This window comes from Diceros bicornis, chromosome 24 (genome assembly GCF_020826845.1).
Source record: "Diceros bicornis minor isolate mBicDic1 chromosome 24, mDicBic1.mat.cur, whole genome shotgun sequence".
Classification (NCBI taxonomy): Eukaryota; Metazoa; Chordata; class Mammalia; order Perissodactyla; family Rhinocerotidae; genus Diceros; species Diceros bicornis.
The window spans coordinates 50,993,552-51,000,533 of NC_080763.1; the positions used below are offsets into that span (position 1 = coordinate 50,993,552).

At 48.0% G+C, this 6,982-nt stretch overlaps 1 pseudogene; it reads right to left on the reverse strand.

Moving 5' to 3' along the window:
• Positions 1-447: 447 nt before the first annotated feature.
• On the reverse strand, positions 448-6,703 carry LOC131421215 (immunoglobulin heavy variable 4-30-4-like; annotated as a pseudogene).
• Between the last annotated feature and the right edge of the window lie 279 nt (positions 6,704-6,982).

The following is a 6,982-nucleotide window of genomic DNA, read 5'->3' on the forward strand; positions in this document are numbered from 1 at the left end:
AACCCTGAGAAAACGTATTTGGACGAGGCTGCACTCTTGTCAACTGATTCTTGTGGGGCTGCTCTGCAGGGCCACTTGGTGGACAGGGCAGCAGCTGGCAGGTCAGATTGGTCATCTCTGTGAGGGACACACTGGCCTCTGCAGGACACACGGTCACCAGGGCAACCTCAGGTCCCTCCATGCTCAGGGCTCCATCCTGTTAGTAGAGGGAGGAATCTAATGTCTATAAATGTAATTGGATCCTGGACAGACAAAAATGAACACAGAGAGACACGGAAGAAAGACACAGCAGGACACTGATGAAGTCTCAGAGATTTCCAGCCTCTCCCCAGGAAGCTAGATTTCAGAAAGTGCAAGAGGGGAGGAGCTGGTAACATCCCAGGTGACGTGAGGTTCTGGAAGGGGATCTCCTCACCTGGTCTGGATCCAGTAAGTGCACCTGGACCCTCACTCCAGGAACAGGGACTCGCATTCCTTACAAGATACAGCAATGAGAAAGCTGTCTCCAACTCCACAGGTCTGGGGCAAAGCCTGGTATCAAGGATCCCTGAAGTAGCCCAGGAGAAGAGGGGTTTGTATGTTCTCAGGCTCTAGTGGGAGCGAATGTCTGTGTTAATTCTGATTCAGAAAATTTTATTGCCCACCAGAGACACCCTGTCTTGCTGTTGAGAATATGGACGGGTTGTGATTTATTTATGTATTTATATTTTCAATATGATGAAGATTCTCAGACAGTCCCAGGACACTTTTCTAAGTTCAGATCATCACTGCATACCGTCAGGAGTATGACAGCTCTGTTCACACTTCCATGAGATTCATAAGAAGGAGATGAAGACAGTGTGAATGTTAATATACATGGAATAAAATGTAACAGAGAATCTGTACTGTGTTCTAAACTTGGATGTATCATGGCCTTGATTTGAATAGATGTGGTGGAGGGTGTCTGGGGACTAGATGTTGTTAAAAGAGAGGAAAATCCAGGCACTGATAAGACAGCCTCGCTCCTCAGCCTCCTTCTCTGCACTTGCTTCTGTGGCTGGACACTGCCCTGGTGTCCTGAGAGCCTCCTGGTGGTCCTGAGTCCCCATCTCTAAATTGTCAGAGAAACACTCCAGTCCATTTTTCTTCTCCATTACCTCACGATTAATGTACTGGATATTCAAATGCTTGCAGACAGCAGCTAAATACAAAAATCACACTCAATTCAGCCTAGCAGGGTCCATTCCACTGCTTATGGTAATCCAGAACAGCTTTACTGGCTCACTTGACTTGAGTGAACACTTCTTCACTGAAACAGCTTCACGATCAGGTGTGTTCCATCTGCCAGGGACTTGGATTTACTCCTGTCACTCTGTCATGCAGTTTGTTTGTGGGGCAAGGCAGACATTTCTGCTGGAGAGGGATCATTCCCGTCATTGTTGAAATGGCTGGCAGCCCCTAATCTTGCTTCTTCCTGTACTCAGCTGAGTGTCTGTAAGAATATTCCGGACTCAGGACTCTCTTCTTGAGGGAGATCATGGAAAAATGCAAGCTCCACTCAGGACCACAAACAGAGACAGATAGTGGGGGACGCTCAGGTCCCCGAGGTGCTGGGTCAGATCAATTGTGGGGTCACTGTGTGAGACTCAGAATGTGGCCGCACAACTTGTGTTTCTGTCTGAAACGATATAGATTGGAGATGGTGGTGGTAACTTTATATGTAAACTATGTAATAGGATGGCAGTGCTGGCAGATGTTGTCATCACTGCAAATAGTGTTACCTCTCTGGGAGCCTTCTCATCTTTTTAGGCACTTGAGTTGTTTTCTATCCACAGTGGCCATTTGTCTCTTTTTTCCACTCATGTTTTATAGGTGATAAGTGGAGCAAGCAGTCAGACTCTATATTTTGATATTTGACTGCTGACACCTTAGGACTCATTCCCTCCTCTTCTTCTGCCCACACATGTGAATCTGATGAGAAGGCATGAGTTCTCCCTCCTTTGATACTGGTGGGAGATTGAACCCACACAAGCCCCTCCTGTGAGCAGGATACTCACTCCGCTGCCGTCCCTGAACCACAAGAAAAACCCTGGGCCTGTCTCCTTGTCAGGCTCCATAAAACCATTTCCTGTGTGCTTGAGAGGGCTGCCCTTCCCTCCACGTACACCTCAATATTGGAGGTGAAAAACCTTTTTATATTCGCTTTGTACATTTGTGACATGATCAGCCTGGACATCCGTATCATGTTTTGGTGGGGAGTCCTCTGCCTTTGCACGGTGTCAACTGCTGTCAGTGCCATGAGCATGGTGCCAAGTCAGTAACCACCACCACTGGGGGCTGTGTTCTCTTCCTCAGGACTCACAATGCCTGTTTCCTGATGTCCAGCCTGCACTTTATGCTCCTCCTTGCTGGCTGGCTCCTACACTTAACTGAGCTGTGCTGCACTGTTGAATCCAACGGAGTCTCTTTTATAGATTTAGCTGGCTGATATAAGAAGCTGTGATAATTGGGATCTATGGGCAGGAGTAATCAACTGTAAGTGACTCTCTGCCTTTTGTATATGTGAGTGCAGTTTTCTCCTACTACAACAGATGTGTGTAATTCAAAGACTGAAGAGGTAAACATAGAATCATTAGGCTAGAGAAGTTCCCAGGAGAAATTGGTATATGTGGAGGAAGCCCCAGACCCTGACAGGAAACCAGCCTTTATCCTCCATCATCGCCTGATCCTGGGGCTGAAACAAAGAATTGGTGGGTCCTGAGTGCGCCCTGGTGTCCTGAGCGCCCCCTGCAGCCCCGCCTCTCCTGCAGGAGGTTTGTGACTGGGCTCACACTGACTTTCCCTCACTGTGTCTGTTGCACAGTAATACATGGCTGTGTCATTGCCTGTCAGGTTGTTCAGCGTTAAATAAACTTGGCTCTTGGTGGTGTCCCTGGTAATGCTGAGTCAAGACTTCAGGGTTGGGTTATAGTTTGTGCTTCGACCACTCCACTTAATACCAACCCTCTCCAGCCATTTTCCTGGAGCCTGGCGGATCCAGCCCACAGCATTGCTGGTTAAAGAGAATCCAGAGACAGTGCAGGTGAGGGAGAGGGTCTGCGAGGGCTTCACCAGGCCGGGTCCCGACTCCTGCAGCTGCACCTGGGAAAGGACACCTGGGGACAGAGAGAAACACAGTGAGTCATGTGCTCAGATGCAGGGTCCTCATATCTTCATGTCTGAGTCCCAGACTCACTCACATCTGGGAGCTGCCTCTAGAAGAAGGAAGAACCACACGTGATTCATGTTCCTGCAGATGAGGTCCATGACTCCAGACAGTATCTTCAAAGGTGAGGAGGAACCCGAATTTAAGAGACTGTGTACTTTGTTTTCACTTGATGACCTAAGTGGAGATTTGCATGAGGGAGGTGCCTTTCTATGAAAAGGAGAAAGAAAGTAGGAGAGTCCTTGTCTCTGGGCTCCCCTGGGAGGGGGATGCTGACTCTGCCCTCATACAACTCAGTCCTCTCTGGGCTCCCCCTCACCATGCCCGAGGCCTCTTCTTCCAGGCCAGGGAATGTGCTGAAGGAGCTGCTCAGGAGATCAGACGTGGTCAGAGATGAACGGCAGCTTTGGGAACAGAGTCACTGTGCCTCTACGCCCATGGAGATTTGTGTATCTTCATTTATCAAATACCCACCTCACATCCAGGGTTATCGAAATTATCAGACTTGCATTCCAATCCACTTCCTATCTGCATTATCTCTTGTTTATTTAATGGATATTCAAAATTCAGGAACATCAGGTAAACGTAATTATCACATTGAATTCATACAAAGGTGAGTACAGTCCAAAGTTCATCATAATTCACAATAGCTTCATTGGCTCACTTAACTTGGTGAACATTTCTTCACCTGAAACGGCTTCACTGCAATGTATATTCAAGGGTTGCTCTGGAGGTGGATTTATTCATAACACTAACCATGCGGTTTATTATTGGGACAAGGTACACGTATCTGCTGAGATGGTCACCTTTCCAGCACTGGTGACATGGCCAGTAGGAACCTAATCCTGCTTTTAACCTGTGCACAACTGATTGTCTGCAAGAACTCCGTGACCCTCAGGACTCTGTCCTTGGGGGTGGACATTGAGGAATTCCCAGCCATTCTCAGGACCACAGACAGCCAGCCAGTGGAGCTCCTCAGCACTCTGTTTGTTGGGACAGCACCTGGTCTCAGGGGACAGACTCACACTTTCTAGAAGTATCTATTTCTTGCTGTGTGTCACTGCCAGTGAATTTTGAATACAGTGAACATGATTTCCACCACATTATATGAGAGAACATGCATGATCCTCGGAAATTCACCTTCACAGTGACTGGCTTGCAGAAGGGACCAGCTCCTCATGGGCAGAGGGAGGCTCCCTCCTCAGGAAGCAGGTTCCATTGAAAACCCCACCTGAGAGCTGCTTTCCCACATCCCTCTGTCATTGAATCCTGGGACTGTATCTGAGATCATATAAGTAAGTGGTGGTGGAGGGCAGAGCACAGCTCCATCCTCCTCACGGTGTGACAGAGGAGGCGGGCTCTCCCCTCTGCATTTCAGTCCAAAAAGGCATAAAGTGGGGGTCACAATAGTAACTCTAGTGTGAACTTTATAGTGGGGTGCCAGTCGTGATAAATGCTGCCTTTAGTGTTATCTGGGGTATTACCTCTCCTGGGAACCAGAAAGGACCCCTGTGAGCCCTCATCTCTGACTGACACCTTTGCACATGTATCACTTGCTCCACTCCTGCCCTGAGATGTCACACCTGTGGGTCTGGGGCAGGTCAACTCTCCCTCATCCCAGTGACCTCACCTGTACACTGACTGATTTAGAACCATTGCTTCTGAAAAGCCCTTCCCTCAATGTCATTTCACGAAGAGAGCCCTGAATGCACCATATCACTACTCCCCTTTCAAAGATAGCAGGACAATAAATTAAATAATGAATTTGCCTGCCAGAATGTAGATAATAGGACAGTCAAGCAAAGAAGGATGAACCAGAATAACAGGACATATTTGGATCCTCTGGTTAAGATCCGGAAAAGTGAGCTGATGTGCTGTGGGACAGTGGAGACGAAGAGATGGCATCCAACATCCAGAACCAGGTGAGCCCACGACTCACCAGGTGTGTCTGGGCCTGAGTTTGAGCAGATGCAGAAGGATCTTTGCTGGCCTCAATGGGCTGGAGATCCTGAAGCAGACTGACATAAATTCACGTTTACATAGAGGGATACATAGTAGGTGTATTTTTGTTTCAGTGGGTGGGAATGAGTTGATAGGGTCTACTCAACCTAGAAAAGAAAAAAAAAGTGTTAGATCTCCAGCTTTAAAAAAGTGTTTCAGCATTTGTGGAGATAATTAAAGGCAATTATGTCTGAAGACTAGATCATTTTATAATTCTAGAGCAAATATCACTTAGAAACAGCCGACACGTGATGGGAAACAGAAGTGGTGAGATTTAAGTGAGAATCGTTGGAAGGTTACCTGTGACGATCACACCAGGAGAACCCAACCATTGTATGAGAAGGAGAAGGAAAAGATGGTGGTGGGTGTCCTATTGAGGAGATAGGCAAGGTCCATCTAATGGCTTCTGCATTTCCCCTTGCAAAGGGTTGAGAGTATAAGTGGAGAATGAACTGTGGACTTAAGGAAAGTTGGGGTCATAAGTATGAATACAATTTAGAGTCTTTTTTGGAATCATCAAAGAAAAGAACCATGAATATTATACAGAAAAATGGCAGTGCTTCTCGGTGATGTTAGCTCAGTTGACTTTGGTGTCACTGGATATACAGGATTCCCTGTCCTCACTGTCCATCCTGTGGCTCCACTTGGAAGTCCACTTTCAAACCCCAGGCACAGGGCAGAGCAGGGTGGAGAAGCACCAAAAAAGGAAATAAAAAAGAATTGAGAAAAGAAAAAGGAAACCTGATGACTAATTCATGCCTGTCAGTCACGCTCTGCCTTTTGGGCATTTGAGAATGAATTATGAAAAATCTTTTTGAATTCAGAAGCATCAGGGGAAGGCACAGAATTATTAATCCGGAAAGGTTTCCTGGGAAAACAGTTAGATGAGAGGAAGCCATAGATGCTGGCAGGAAACCAGCTCTCACCCTCCACTGCACCTGCCCTGGGGCTGGTCCCTTCTATTTGGTAGGTCCTGAGCGCCCCCTGGTGATCCTTGGAACCCACTGAAGCCAGCCGCTCCTGTCTCCCTGCAGAGAGGTTTGTGTCTGGGCTCACACTGACTTCCCCTCACTGTGTCTCTTGCACAGTAATACACGGCCGTGTCCTCAGTGGTCACGGAGCTCAGTTGCAGGGAGAACTGGTTCATGGACGTGTCTCTGGAGATGGAGATGCGGCTCTTGAGGGATGGGTTGTAATAAGTGCTACCACTATAACTTACATAGCCCATGTACTCCAGGCTCTTTCCTGTGGGCTGGCGGATCCAGCTCCAGTAGTAACTGCTGCTTGACATGGAGAATCCAAAGACAGAGCAGGTGAGGGAGAGGGTCTGCGAGGGCTTCACCAGTCCTGGGTCTGACACCCGCAGCTGCAGCTGGGACAGGACACCTGGGGACAAGAAGAAACAGTCCCTGTTAGTCATGTGCAGTCACAACCATCCCCATAGACCCAGGTCTGACATCTGAGACTCTCACCTTGTGGAGCCATCACCAGGCAAAGGAGAAGACCCAACAGTCTCATCTTCTTCTAGACCACAGTTCTGCCTTCCCCAGAGACCTCAGCCCTGTCTGAGGAGAGAGCTGTGAGCTCCCACAACCCAAGAGGTGATTTTACCCTAGAGCTTGAAGAGCAATTTGCATGTGGGGAGACTGGTCCTTATAAGTAGGGAGGGACTGAGGTCAGTGTCCACAGTCCTTCCAGGGACTCTGTGGGCATCTCTTCTCCTGTGTTTTTTGAGTCTGGGATGGGAGGAGACTTGGGCTTTGTGGCTATTTTTAAACAGATTTGAGGACTATCCAA